The following is a 16,381-nucleotide window of genomic DNA, read 5'->3' as shown; positions in this document are numbered from 1 at the left end:
CCCTCAGAATGGGAGAACATTTTTGCAAATGAAGCAACTGACAAAGGATTAATCTCCAAAATTTACAGGGAGCTCATGCAGCTCAAGATCAAAAAAACAAACCACTCAAGCCAAAAATGGGCAGAACACCTAAATAGACATTTCTCCAGAGAAGATATACAGATTGCCAACAAGCACATGAAAGGATGCTCAACATCACTAATCACTAGAGAAATGCAAATCAGAACTACAATGAGGTATCACCTCACACCAGTCAGAATGGCCATCATCAAAAAATCTGCAAACAACAAATGCCAGAGAGGGTGTGGAGAAAAGGGAACCCTCTTGCACTGTTGGTGGGAATATAAATTGATACAACCACTATGGAGAACAGTATGGAGTTTCCTTAAAAAGCTAAAAACAGAACTACCATATGACCCAGCAATCCCACTACTGGACACATACCCTGAGAAAACCATAATTCAAAAAGAGTCATGTAACACAATGTTCATAGCAGGTCTTTTTACAATAGCCAGGACATGGAAGCAACCTAAGTGTCCATCAACAGATGAATGGATAAAGAAGATGTGGCACATATATACAATGGAATATTACTCAGCCATAAAAAGAAACAAAATTGAATTATTTGTAGTGAGGTGGATGGACCTAGAGTCTGTCATACAGAGTGAAGTAAGTCAGAAAGAGAAAAACAAATACTGTATGCTAACACGTATATATGGAACCCCCCCCCCAAAAAATGGTTCCGAAGAACCTAGGGGCAGGACAGGAACAAAGACGCAGACGTAGAGAATGGACTTGAAGACACGGGGAGGGGGAAGGGTAAGCTGAGATGAAGTGAGAGAGTGGCATGGACATATATACACTATCAAATGTAAAATAGGTAGCTAGTGGGAAGCAGCCGCACAGCACAGGGAGATCAGCTCGGTAGAGGAGTGGGAATAGGGAGGGTGGGAGGGAGATGCAAGAGGGAGGCAATATGGGGATGTATGTATATGTATAGCTGATTCACTTTGTTATAAAGCAGAAACTAACACACCATTGTAAAGCAATTATACTCAAATAAAGATGTTAAGAATATATATATATCACCAGTCTCACAGCTAATTAGGTGTGAAGCCAACAAAAATTTGAAAACAGATGTGTGTGGCTGTAAAAGTCCATTGTTTTCTGTACTCACACCTTGAACATAATGAGCATTCATTAAAAATTTAGTTGGATGACTGTCTGAATCAGAACTTTTTTGTTTTCGTTTTCGTTTTATTAATTATTTATTTGGCTGTGTCGGGTCTTAGTTGTGGCACGCTGGATCTTTGTTGCCTCATGCCAGCTCTTTTAGTCGCAGCATGTGAACTCTTAGTTGCGTCATGCAGGATCTAGTTCCCTGACAAGGGACCAAACCCAGGCATAGGGACCTGGAGTCTTAACCACTGGACCACCAGGAAAGTCCCAGAACTTGATTTTTATTACTTGTATATATCAGAATTAAGAATATATTTATTGGGACTTCCCTGGTGGCGCAGTGGTTGAGACTCTGTGCTCCCAATGCAGGGGGCCCGGGTTCGATCTCTGGTGAAGGAACTAGATCCCACATGCATGCCACAACTAAGAGTTCACAGGCCACAACTAAGGAGCCTGTGTGCCGCAACTAAAGGAGCCCGCCTGCCGAAACTAAGACCCAGAGCAAGCAAAAAAAAAAGAATATATTTATTCAACAAGACATGTCTACTAGTAAGAAATTTTTAACCCTTAGTCCTTTTCTCTTGATTAAATTACTTGAAAGGAAACAGTATTCAACCTATTATGTTCTCCCTAAAATGTGAACCACAATTGTTCATCCTTGGAATAAGTACTCTAGTAGCTTAGGAATTGTGTTTCTCCATTTCAGGTGAGAAACTGAGAGACAGAAAAAATAAATGACTTAACCAGAAGGAACCAACTAATTGAACCCTCCATGCCTGACTCATTTATCTAATACTGTCTTTTTTATTTTTCTTAACTTTTTATTTTTTTTAAATTTATGATTATTTTGGCCACACAGAGTGGCATGCGGAACTTCCCCCACCGGGGATCGAACCCATGACCCTGCAGTGGAAGCATGGAGTCTTAACCACTGGACAACCGGGGAAGTCCAACTTTTTATTTTTAAATGAATATAGTACAGCCTCACAGAAAGTTGCAAAACTCATTTATAGAGTCCCTTGAACTAAAATGAGAGTCTTTTTAAGTAGTTTATTTAATTAATTTATTTATTTAACTTTATTTATTTTTTGGCTGTGTTGGGGTCTTTGTTGCTGCACACGGGTTTTCTCTAGTTGCAGTGAGTGAGGGCTACTCTTCATTGCGGTGCGCGGGCTTCTCATTGCGGTGGCTTCTCTTGTTGCGGAGCACGGGTTCTAGGCACGCAGGCTTTCAGTAGTTGTGGTGCACGGGCTTTGTTGCTCCGCGGAATGTGGGATCTTCCCGCACCAGGGCTTGAACCCGTGTCCCCTGAAGTGGCAGGCAGGTTCTTAACCACTGCGCCACCAGGGAAGTCCCTTTTTAAGTATTTTAAATTATATATTTCCTCCCGAAATATTCTTTACATTTTCAGTGTGAGCCATGAATAAAGGAAGGAAGAAATATTACTAATTAGTAATAAATGGGCACTCACTGTACACTAGGCAATTTGATATATGCCTTATTTTTATTTAATACATTATTAACCACCATTTCATACAATCTGAGTTTCTGAAAAGCCAAAACTTGTCCAGAGTCAGAGGTTGAATGAGTGACAGAGCTGCAATTCCAAAGACAGTTTGTCTGACTCCAGGGCCCATGGTGTTTCCATCCTGTCAGAGTTCCTATCCAAAATAATTTCAACTTTCATTTACTAGTGAGGTTTTATTTTGTGATTATTTAATTTTTTTTAAATGTTACTTTGGTAAAAGTATTTATAAACCCTGGGCAAAGTCTTATTTTTTTCCAACTCTCAGTGTAGTAGCATGTCTGCATAGCAAAACAATCTGCACACTTCCATTACTGATGAGATCTTTCTATTACATCTTTCTCTAAACAAACTGCATGTAATTTACTTGATGATAAAGATGCTCAGACAAAACAAACTTTTTTTAAAAGAAAAAATATTTTAATTAAAAGAAAAAGATGCCCAAGCATTTCTGTAACATCCTTGAAGGTATAATAATTCAAACTTCTTTAAGACAAGGTCATCATCGGACTTCCCTGGTGGCACAGTGGTTAAGAATTCTCCTGCCAATGCAGGGGACACGGGTTCGAGCCCTGGGCCAGGAAGATCCCACACGCTGCAGAGCAACTAAGCCCACGTGCCACAACTACCGAGCCTGAGCTCTAGAGCCACAACTACTGAGTCCGTGTGCCGCAACTACTGAAGCCCGCGCACCTAGAGCCCGTGCTCTGCAACAAGTGAAGCCACCGCAACAAGAAGCCCGCATACCACAACGAAGAGTAGCCCCCACTCGCTGCAACTAGAGAAAATCCGCGTGCAGCAATGAAGACCCAATGCAACCAAAGATAAAATAAATAAATAAATATAAATAAATATATATTTTAAAAAATCTTTAAAAAAAAAGGCAAGGTCATTATGCTTAGATATTAAATTCAGAATTGCTGCAATCCAACCACAAAATTTATTTAGTAATTTTAGGCTCTGATAAAATGGAGACTATCTTACTGACCTAAGAACAAAGTGCTGTCATAAAAGGCCTCATAACCCTATGACCCAGAAAGAGCACATCTCCTGCCCAAAAAACCCTAATATGATGAAAATTTACATAATAAGATATTTATATCAAAATTATATAACATAATACCTTAAGGATTTGTTAAAGTCTATTATTTGAGAAGTAATTAAGTAAGTTATCAGATGGGCAATTGTATAACTTAAAAAATGCCAACAATGAAGAGTATGCAAAGCCAAAAAGGGAGCTAGAACATTGTATGTACTGTATGAGTACAACTATGTCAAAGACCATATAGAAAGAAATCAGGAAGAAATGACTCCTTTTCATTTTTCCAAGTATTCTGTAATGAGACCTTATATTGAAAATAATTTTTAAATTAATTTAAAATTAAAATCCTATATATCTTGGAATGACTTACAGGATTAGTGTGTCTGAAATTCCAATATTACACTTTTACTGATCATTTATTCTTCCTGACTTAATAAAACATGCATTTCACTCACTTCCCAGGCCCTTTGAGCCCACAAGTTAAGGACCAAGGCTATTTTTATTTTCTTTTAATATTTTATGATTTGTGTATTACCCTGACTAACCTGGTGCTTCTTTTTTGTTTTTTTTTTAAAGCCTGGTGCTTCCTAACCACATAGTCTACGATAATCTTGTTTTAGCTACAGCTGTTTAACTGAACACACAACAGTGATATGCCAACTTCTTCTTTGCCAAGAAAATGTGTGTACCACTATTTTATCTATACTTATGAAGATCAAGATAAATGAAGAAAGCGTAACATAAGAATAAGAACAATCCTATGTGAATTTCAGCACGGAATCTATGTGTCATCATAATGTATGAAGTTTCTCATTGACCTTTCACGGTAGTGACACAAGAACACAGATTGCATTTTGCAAGCATGTAAAGGCCTAATGTTCCTATATCTAAGCCACTAACATGTAAGCCAAAAAAAAATGTATATTTCTCTCCCTAACTTTTTGTCTGCCTGGTATTCAATATTTTGAAAGTATAAGTGATCAGTTTTATATGCAATTTCACGAACATGCCCAAAGGCCAAAAACCTTTGTCACTATAACCACTTTGAACTAACTCAAGATCATTCCTCCACAGAGCTCAGAATTCATCACATTTATTATTCTGTGAATCGCAAAATCCCTGTGGAGATGGGGAAAGGAAAAAATAGCTTTAATTTCATAAGTAAAGGCAGATCTCATAGTAGAGAATTATCAACTAATGTGGTAAAAATTGACCAGTCTATTTGTGGCACCTCCCAGACATGGCATCCCATAGCTCCACATGCTCTAGTCAACTGCCACTTGAACATCCTCTGCCACCAGTGTCCAGTCTTTATTGCCCAATGGAAAGAGGAATTGTGGAACACTAATAATTCCCCAAAATAAAAGTTTCTATTTCTCTAATCATCCTCCATTCTGTTTATTCTCCCCACCCATCTTACCTTATTAAAGCCTATAACAGAATTGCCTCCTGATCATGATGTATACTAAGAAGACAGTGCCCACTAGCCATCCAGATGTAACATCCCTTCTATTGTGGTGCTATTGTCAAGTTTCTACCATCCTTCCTGTTATTAGTTAAATCATGCCCCCCACCAAACAAAGATATATTAGTGTACTAATCCCCAGTACTTCAGAATGTGACCTTATCTGGAGATATGGTCTTTACGGAGGCAATCAAGATAAATGAGGTCATTAGGATGGACTCTAAGCCAATATGACTAGTGTCCTTATAAAAAGGGGAAATTTGGACATAGAGACATGCAGAGAGGAGAGATGATGTGAAGATACAGGAAAAAGACAACCTTCTTCAGCCACGGAGAGAAGTCTGGAACAGATCTTTCCCTCATAGTCTTCAGAAAGAACTGACCCTGCTGACACCTTGATTTTGGACTTCTAACTTCCAAAACTGCAAGACAATAAAATTTCCATTGTTTAAGCCATCCTTTTGTGGCAGCCCTCGCAAACTAATACACTTCCCTACCATTTATATTCATGGAAGTTCTCCTAAATCCTTTTTTTTTTTTTTTTTTTTTTTTTGCGGTACACGGGCCTCTCATCGTTGTGGCCTCTCCCGTTGCGGAGCACAGGCTCGGGATGCGCAGGCTCAGTGGCCGTGGCTCATGGGCCCAGCCACTCCGCTGCATGTGGGGTCCTCCCGGACCGGGGCACAAACCCATGTCCCCTGCATCGGCAGGCGGACTCTCAACCACTGCGCCACCAGGGAAGCCCCTAAATCCATTTTTTTAACGAAGGGCATCATGACTCCCTGTTGGCCTGAGATAGATTAAGATTGTGCCTCTTGCATAAACATAAATATTAGTAGCACCTCTTTTATTCTCAAAAGTGCCCAGGTTTATATAGTCATCCTACCTCTCATGCCACCCACATCCTTCCTACACCCCACTTCCATTCAGCCAGGAGGTTCTTTCCAATCACTTTAGTATCTCTGATTATTACAGACCTCCTTTGGTACAATGACAAAAGGGATATTCATTTAAAAGCTTTCATCAATTTTTGTTTTGTTTTGACTAGATTTTACACCCTGTAAAGATAGGAACTGCTTCTTTCTCACTTTTGCTTCACTTAGCATTGACATGGTCCAGCATGCAAGAAATGTTTATACAAAAACATTAAATTGAAGTAGGAACTTTACCTTTACTAAAATATCATATTTGTTCCAAATTAACCTCTCAAAGTTATCAAGAAATAGATGCAAATTGCTAATTATCTCTGTTTTATGGGACTGAGGAATTCTCATTTTTTTTAAGGCATTAAGAATAAGCAAGTTGAAGCATTTTAGCTTTTTATGGCATTAGTATGCTTAGGCCAGCATGATTGTATCTACAGGGAGAAATCAAATATATTGCACATGTATTAGTATCATGCTCCCATAAATATTCTACAAAGTTGTAATAGCATAATGGAAATCAAAAACTACAAAAGAAGATGATTACTGCAAGTAATGCAATCATCACTGAGATAAGGAGAGATTAGAAGACAAATATTTCATGTGGGTTTGTAGACCGTATTTAAAGGGCATGGCATAAGTATTTATAAGTATCTATAGACTTAAAGTCCCATCTAGGACAGCATAGAGAGGACCTAAGAAGCCTAAACACTGCTGTTTGACGCTCTGAGCAGAAATGGAAAATGATCTGTGAACATGCCTTAACATGCATGGTTTTCAGTATAACTTATTCCAGAATGGTGATGTAAACCCAGGGCTTAAAGGACTTATGGCTCAGTAGCCATCAGGCTCCTTTCTTGACTCTGGCAGGACCCTGCCCAAAGGTGTCAATGGTAGCTTTGTATTTCATTGCAGGAACCAAGGAAAGGATAGCATCTGTGCATTCCCAGAGTAAACCTCTCCTCTGTAAAGTTCTGAATTGTGTACATGCCTGTGCCCACTCAGAAGGTTCCTACCTTTCCAGGTACCTGTTACTGTACTTGGAAACCACCTTGCTTCTGCCTTGTGGAGCACATTGCTCCATATTCTACCTCCTCTCCTGCCAACCATATTGGGAACTGCTTGAAAAACCTGCATGCACCTCTTTCATTCCAGAGCACTCTAATTTTTGTGGTCATAAAAGCAATGCATCCCAGTTGTAGAGAATTTGGAAAATTCAGAAAGATACAAAAGAAACAGAGAGAGTGAGGATGAGGGAGAGGGAGAGAGAGAAAGAGAGAAAATATGAAGAATGAATCACTGGTAATTCCACCTCTCAGAGACAATCACTGTATTATTCTGGTGTATTTCCTTTAAGGAGCTCTCTTTTCAGTATTTCTCTGCCTAGCTCTCCTAACAGCTCCTTTGTCTGCACTTCCTCTGTCACCTCTTACAGAACTGATAGTTAAGTGGGTGAATACTTGAATTAGGAAAGATTTTATTTTGTGTGATTAAAAGTACAAAAAAGGGGCTTTTCCTTTAATATTACCCATTGTATGCAGTGGGAGTTTGTAGCAAGAGGACTCCTATTAAGATAGAAGCCCATCTGACATAGCAGAGAATCCTCCTCCCTAACTCTCAGAAACCCAACCACTACCACGATGTACAGCAATGATCAGTATTGTTCTGTAAAGAGATTAGTTATATTTTGAGTTATGTGGCCCAGAGATAGGCCAGGGAACCCATAATCTATGTACCTCTGTTTCCATGAGAAAACCTGTTCTGGGTTCCAACTACTTATTTACAAACTAGTTCACAGAAAACAAATGGTTTCTAGGAGGGAGACTGCCTATGTTTGGATCACTGGAATAAGAGAACAGGAGTGACAGATGAATGGATAAAGAAGATGTGGTAAATATACACAATGGAATACTACTCAGCCATAAAAAGAGCGAAATAATGCCATTTGCAGCAACATGGATGCAACCAGAGATTATCATACTAAGTGAAGTAAGTCAGAAAGAGAAAGACAAACCATATGATATCACTTATATGTAGACTCTAAAATATAACACAAATGAACCTATCTATGAAACAGAATCACAGGCATAGAGAACAGACTGCTGGCTGCCGGGGGAGAGGGTTGGTGGAGGGATGGAGTGGGAGGTTGTGGGTAGCAGACTTAAGCTTTTATATATAGAATGGATAAACAACATGGTCCTACTGTATAGCACAGAGAAGAATATTCAATATCCTATGATAAACCATAATGGAAAAGAATATTTTTTAAAAAGAGCATGTGTGTATATATATATATATATATATATATATATATATATATATATATATGTATAACTGAATCATTTTGTTGTTCAGCAGTAATTAACACAACATTGTAAATCAACTATACTTCAATTAAAAAAAAGAGAGGGAGGGCTTCCCTGGTGGCGCAGTGGTTGAGAGTCCGCCTGCCGATGCAGGGGACACGGGTTCGTGCTCCAGTCCGGGAAGATCCCACATGCCGCGGAGCAGCTGGGCCCGTGAGCCACGGCCGCTGAGCCTGCGCGTCCAGAGCCTGTGCTCCGCAACGGGAGAGGACACAACAGTGAGAGGCCCGCGTACCACAAAAAAAAAAAAAAAAAAAGAGAGAGAGAACAGGAGTAAGTGCTTGGGTAACATTTGTGAAGAGTAGGTAACAAGCCAACCTCCAGTGAGGAAAGCAGTGTGGTTAATTTGCATAGGGGATGCCTAAGAGTTGGAAGAACAAGAAAGAGGACAGTTCTTCAAAGTAACTGCCCTGTGAGGCTTTGTTTATCTCTAGTTTTCTTTTCTCATTCCTCTTGTCTATTGAACTCATTTATCAAAACTCAGCTCCATGGAAATGTGTGCATGTAAAACTGGTGAAATGTGGAAAAGAGCTGTAGGTTGTCTCAATGTCGGTATGCCGGTTTGGGTATTGTACTCAAGTTATATAAGACGTTACTATTGGGAGAACCTGGGGGGTGGTGGTACCTGGGACCTCTTTGTACTATTTTTGCTACTTCCTGTGCGTCTATAATTATTTCAAAAGGAAAACTTAGCTCCAGAGCTTGCTCAGCACACAACCTTGCCTGACAATTGGATTCACATCACCTTCCAACTGCTTTGGCTTATTGTCCCTTCACGTAATTTTCATACTGCATCTTGCCCACTTTCTAATTATCTGTGCCACATCACTTAGCATACGTGTATATTTACGTTGTACTGCATATGTTTATATATGTTTACATACATTGAGATAAACACACAAGATATAATATATATAATACATCTTGTTCACTAGCTGGTTCATATGTATATATACGGTGAATCTCCACAAGACTGTAAGCTCTTTCTTTGTACTTCCTTCCTTGATACCCCCAGGGCACCCCACTGCTAATTGCATGGTAGGTACTCAACAAATACTACTTAAACAACTGAAAAAGCAAGAAATACTAAAGGAAAAAAAATAGTTAAAACACTTGACGAAGTTTTTCTTTTTTAAACAATATAGTTTGGTGCCCAGGAAACATTTGCTAGTCCAAGATTAGAGTTTAAAGGCTGTAGAAGCCTGTACCTCTGTCTCCTTTAATCTTGGTTATCACCGTAAACAGGCAGTTATCAGCTGAGAAGCACAAAGGTTAGTCACAGGTGCGTTGTTTTAACACTCGCCATAAAATCTCTGTGAGTTCATTGAAGGAAATGCTGAAGAAGCACTTTGCTAACTCCAGAATCCACCCTTCCCTAGGTAATCTTGTCTGAATCAAAGGGTGAACAGGTTTGTTTAAGCTGAAAAGTTGGGTGAAAAAACCAAACAGGTAAATTTTAAACTTTATGAAAAATGTGTACCTTCAAAATCAATATGAATGGTCTCTCCACATTGAGAAATTAGAAACATATCTGCTGACTTAATAGAGAATATTCTTAGAAAAGTTACCTTCTGATTTAAACTGCTATTTACAGGCTAAAATATACGGGTTGTCGCCTAGAAATAGGAACTGACTTTATACAGTTGACCATTGAACAATATGGGTTTGAACAGTGTGGGTTCACTTATACGCAGATATTTTTCAATAAATACAATAGAATTTTAAAAAATATTTTTCACAATTTGGAAAAATATGCAGAGGAAATGCGTGGCCTAAAATATTGAAAAAATTAAGAAAAAGGCATGTCATGAATGAGTAAAAAATATGTAGATACTAGTCTATTCCTACATAGGCATAAGGTGAGTGACATTTAATATAAAATTAATAATGTGTTAGTTTTCTTACTGTTTTATAAGCTTTCAAAGAATTACATTACTATACAGGATGCCTGTCCCTCCTGTACTTGGAGAAACTGCATATCAGCCTGTTATCACAGGTAAGTGGTTTTTTAAAAATGTAATAATGTTTCCAATACTGTGTTATAAATAAGACTGTAATACTACATGCCACAAAAATTTTATAATGATTTATTCATTAGTATATAGGCTACTCTACCATGAAGCAATCTTACTGATTACACAAAGCTACCATTAAAGCAAACACATTGCTGCTTCTTTGTTATCAAAGCATGAATCGTTTTATCTGTTAAAAAATATGAATTTCTTTTTCACATCATCTTTTCATTTTTGATGTCTAGTATTAGTAACATGTATAACATCTACAGTGTTTTGTATTACATACAATATTAATGTAGGTACTGACAAGTAACTCACCTTGTAAACAGAGGACATAAACTTAAGTATAGTACTGTAAATGTATTTTCTATGATTTTCTTAATAACATTTTTTAATCTAGCTTACTTTATTGTAAGAAAACAGTATATAATACTTATACAAAATATGTCTTAACCGAGTGTTAATGTTACTGGTAAGGCTTCCAGTTAGGTTTTTGAGGAGTCAAAAGTTATATGTGATTTTCTACTGTGAGGGGAATCAGCACACCTAACCCCCATGTTGTTTAAGGGCACTATGTGATAGTAGATATATTATCCACAAAAATAAAATATTTAGTGAAATAAACAAAGATCAGAATATGTGTATGGTATTCTTTTTCTTAAGTTTATTTTGTATTTTAGTAACTTTTTATAATAATCAAAGTAAAAGCCACACAATTTTGAAATTTAGAAAATATGGCAATGTAAAGAGAAAAGATCGTTTTTAATTGAAGTATAATTGATTTACAACATTGTGTTAGTTTCAGGTGTACAGCAAAGTGATTCAGTTATTTTTTTTTTCAGATTATATTCCACTGTAGGTAGGATATTGAATATAATTCCCTGTTGTGCATGGTATTCTAATTCTACCACTTATACTTTTAAATGAGAGGAAATTTTATACACATTTATATTTATATATACATATACACATACATACGTGTATGTGTGTGATTTTATATACATGAGATCTCTCTGGATAGATACACAAGAAGCAGGTGACAACGGCTACTTCTAGGGAAGAAAATTACTAGTAGATGAGTTGGGAAGATTGATTTTTTCACTATAAAAAATTTTCCACTGTTTTGAGTATTTTACCATATGGATGTATTATCTTTAGAGATGTTGTTTTATCTTTTTATTGTAAAATAAAACACAGGTAGAGAAAAACCACATGAAACAATGTCTCAGTAAATTATTAAAAGGTAAACACTTTCATTTACCTTGACACCAGGTCAAAAAATAAAACTTTGCCAGCCACCCAGAAGCCTCTCCATGTGCCCCATCTCAATCACAGACTGTCCCCACCCTTTCCAAAAGTAACTACTATCTTGGCTTTTAGAGTAATCATTTACTTCCACTATCCTGCTTTGATAACTTCCCTTGCACTTCTTTATAATTTTATCAATCAAGTGTGCATCCCTAGCTGCTATAGTTAGTCTTGCCCATTTTTAATTTCTAAATTGGTCTTTTATGTCTCTTGTAAGGTGTAGTTTTCTAAATTTTTTCTACTGTGAACTCATGAACTTATGCATATCTAATGGGTTTCAGATTGCGGGAGCCAGAGTCCAGGATGGCCCCCAGTGATCCCTGCCTTCTGGAAGTCACACCTTTATATGGTCCCCTCCCATACTGGACAAGGGTTGGTCTGTGTAACCAATAAATTACAGGCATACCTCAGAGATATTGCAGGTTGGGTTCCAGACCACAACAATAACGAGAATATTGCAATGAGAATATTGCAATAAAGCTCCAAAAGGAGCTTTCTGGTTTCCCAGTACCTACAAGTTATATTTACACTATACTGCAGTCTATTAAGTGTGCAATGGCATTGTCTAAAAAAATGTACATATCTTAATTTTAAAATACTTTATTGCTAAAAATTTCTAACCATTATCTAAGGCTTTAGCGAGCCCTAATCTTTTACTGGTGGAGGGTCTTGCCTCGATGTTGATGACTGCTGACTAATCAGGGTGTTGGTTGCTGAAGATTGGGGTAGCTTTGGTCAACCCAACCCATTTCTTAAAATAAGACAACAATGAATGTTGCTGTGTTGATTGACACTTCCTTTCATGAACAATTTCTCTCTAGCATGCATTGATCTTTGGTAGCATTTTACCATAGTAGAACTTCTTTCAAAATTGAAGTCAGTCCTCTCAAACCCTGCTGCTGCTTTATCAACTAAGTTTATGTAATATTCTAAATCCTTTGTTGTCATTTCAACAATCTTCACAGCACCTTCACCAGGAGTAGAGTCCATCTCAAGAAACCAATTTCTTTGCTCATCCATAAGATGCAACTCATTCTTTAAAGTTTTATCATGAGATTGCAGCAATTCAGTCACATCTTCAGGCTCCACTTCTAATTCTAGGTCTCTTGCTATTTCCACCACACCTACAGTTACTTCCTCCACTGAAGTCCTGAACCTCTCAAAATCATCAATGAGGGTCAGAATCACTTCTTTCAAATTCCTGTTAATGTTGATATTTTGACCTCTTCCCATGAATCACAAATGTTCTTAATGGCATCTAGAATGGTGAATCCTTTCCAGAGGTTTTCAATTTACTCTGCCCTCCATCAGAGGAATCACTATCTATGGGAGCTATAGCCTCATGAAGTATATTTCTTCAATAATAAGACTTGAAAGTCAAAATGACTCCTTGATCCATGGGCTGCAGTATGAATGTTGTGTTAACAGGCATGAAAACAACATTAATCTCATTGTACATCTCCATCAGAGCTCTTCGGTGAACAGGTACATTGTCAATGGGCAGTAACATTTTGAAAGGAATCTTTCCTTTCTGAGCAATAGGTCTCCACAGCGGCTTTAAAATATTCAACTTAAAGTCACCAGCTACATAAGCCCCAAACAAGAGAGTCACCCTGTCCTTTGAAGACTTGAAGCCAGGCATTGATTTCTCTAGTTTTAAAAGTCCTAGATGGCATCTTCTTCCAACAGAAGTCTGTTTTGTCTACACTGAAAATCTCTTGTTTAGTGTAGCTACCTTCATGAATTATCTTAACTAAATGTTCTGGATAACTTGCTGCAGCTTCTACATCACCTTGCTGCTTTATCTTCTACTTTTATGTTATGGAGGTGGCTTCTTTCCTTAAACCTCATGAACCAGCCTCTGCTAGCTTCAGCCTTTTCTTCTGCAGCTTCCTCATCTCTCTCAGCCTTCCTAGAATTCAAGACAGTTAGGGCCTTGCTTTGAATTAAGGGAATTTTGTGGCTGGTTTGCTCTTCTATCCTGATCACTCAAACTTTCTCCATATCAGTAATAAGGTTGTTTCACTTTCTTATCATTTGTGTGTTCACTGGAGTGGCACTTTTAATTTCCTTTAAGAACTTTTCCTTTGCATTCACAACTTGGTTAACTGTTTAGCGCAAGAGGCCTAGCTTTCTGCCTATGGCTTTTGACATACCTTCTTCACTAAGCTTAATCATTTCTGGCTTTTGATTTAAAGTGAGAGAGAGCATTGAGTAGAGTTCCCTGTGCTATACAGGAGATTCTCATTAGTTATCTATTTTATACATAGTATCAAAAGTGTAAATATGTCAATCCCAATCTCCCAATTCATCCCACCTCCCCTTACCCTCTTGGTAGCCATGTTAAATTTTTTTTAAATAGGCCAGTGAGAGGAGACCTTCAAGATGGCAAAAGAGTAAGAAGTGGAGATCACCTTCCTCCCCACAAATACATCAGAAATACATCTACATGTGGAACAACTCCTACAGAGCACCTACTGAACGCTGGCAGAAGACCTCAGACTTCCCAAAAGTTAAGAAACTCCCCAGGTGGGTAGGGCAAAAGAAAAAAGCACAAACAGAGACAAAAGAATAGGGACAGGACCTGCACCTCTGGGAGGGAGCTGTGAAGTTTCCACACACTAGGGAGCCCCTTAACTGATGGAGACAGGGGGTGGCGGAGGGGGGAAGCTTCGGAGCCGCAGAGGAGAGCGTAACAACAGGGGTGCAGAGGGCAAAGCAGAGAGATTCCCGCACAAAGGATCAGTGCCGACCAGCACTCACCAGCTTGTTTGCTCACCCGCTGGGGCGAGTAGGGGCTGGGAGCTGAGGCTCGGGCTTCGGAGGTCAGACCCCAGGGAGAAGACTGGGGTTGGCTGGGTGAACACAGACTGAGGGGGTCTAGTGAGCCACAGCTAGCCGGGAGGGAGTCCAGGGAAAACTCTGGACCTGCCTAAGAGGCAAAACACCATTGTTTCGGGGTGCACGACGAGAAGGGGGTCAGAGCACAACCTAAAGGAGCTCCAGAGACGAGCACGAGCCATGGCTATCAGCACAGACACCAGAGACGGGTATGAGACGCTAAGGCTGCTGCTGCAGCCACCAAGAAGCCTGTGTGCAAGCAGAGGTCACTATCCACACCTCCCCTCCTGGGAGCCTGTGCAGCCCGCCACTGCCAGGGCCCCATGATCCAGGGACAACTTCCCCGGGAGAACACATAGCATGCCTCAGGCTGGTGCAACCTCACACTGGACTCTGCCACCGCAGGCTCACCCCACATTCCATACCCCTCCTTTCCCTCGGCCTGAGTGAGCCAGAGCCCCCTAATCAGCTGCTCCTTTAACCCCATCCTCTGGGCAAAGAACAGACGCCCTAAGGCGACCTACACGCAGAGGTGGGGCCAGATACAAAGCTGAATACCAGGAGCTGTGCAAACAAAGAAGAGAAAGGGAAATCTCTCCCAGCAGCCGCAGGAGCAGTGGATTAAATCTCCACAATCAACCTGATGTACCCTGCATCTGTGGAATACCTGAATAGACAACGAATCACCACAAAACTGAGGCAGTGGACATTGGGAGCAACTGCAGACTTCGGGTTAGCTTTCTGCATCTAATTTGTTTCTGGTTTTATGTTTATCTTACTTTAGTATTTGGACTTAATAATCATTAGTAGATTTATTGATTTGGTTGCTCTCTTCCTTCTTTATATATATATAGAGAGAGAGAGAGAGAGCGAGAGAGAGAGACATATATTTTTTTTTTCCTTTTTCTCTTTCTGTGAGTGTGTATGTGTATGCTTCTTTGTGTGATTTTGTCTGTATAGCTTTGTTTTTACCATTTGTCCGAGGGTTCTGTCCATTTTTTTTTTCTTTTAGTATACTTTTTAGCACTTGCTATCATTGGTGGATTTGTTTTTTGGTTTGGTTGCTCTCTTCTTTCTTTCTTTCTTTCTTTTTTTCTTCTTCTTATTACATTTTAATTTTTAATAATTTATTTGTATTTTTTTTATTTTAATAACTTTATCTTATTTTTTTCTTTCCTTCTTTTTTTCTCCCTTTTCTTCTGAGCCGTGTGGCTGACAGGGTCTTGGTGCTCCAGGTGGGTGTCAGGCCTGTGCCTCTGACGTCGGAGAGCCGAGTTCAGGACACTGGTCTCCCAGAGACCTCCCAGCTCCATGTAATATCAAATGGTGAAAGCTCTCCCAGAAATGTCCATCTCAACACTAAGCCCCAGCTCCACTCAATGACCGGCAAGCTATAGTGCTGGATACCCTATGCCAAACACTAGTAAGACAGGAACACAACCCCACCCATTAGCAGAGACGCTGCCTAAAAGCATAATAAGATCACAGACACCCCAAAACACACCACTGGACGTGGTCCTGCCCACCAGAAAGACAAGATCCAGCCTGATCCACCAGAACATGGGCACCAGTCCCCTCCACCAGGAAGCCTACACAACCAACTGACCCAACCTTACCCACTGGCGGGGGGCGGGGGCAGACACCAAAAACAATGGGAACTACAAACCTACAGCCTGCAAAAAGGTGACCCCAAACACAGTAAGTTAAGCAAAATGAG

Source organism: Pseudorca crassidens, chromosome 7 (assembly GCF_039906515.1).
Source record: "Pseudorca crassidens isolate mPseCra1 chromosome 7, mPseCra1.hap1, whole genome shotgun sequence".
Lineage (NCBI taxonomy): Eukaryota > Metazoa > Chordata > Mammalia > Artiodactyla > Delphinidae > Pseudorca > Pseudorca crassidens.
Note: the sequence above shows the minus strand (reverse complement) of the source record.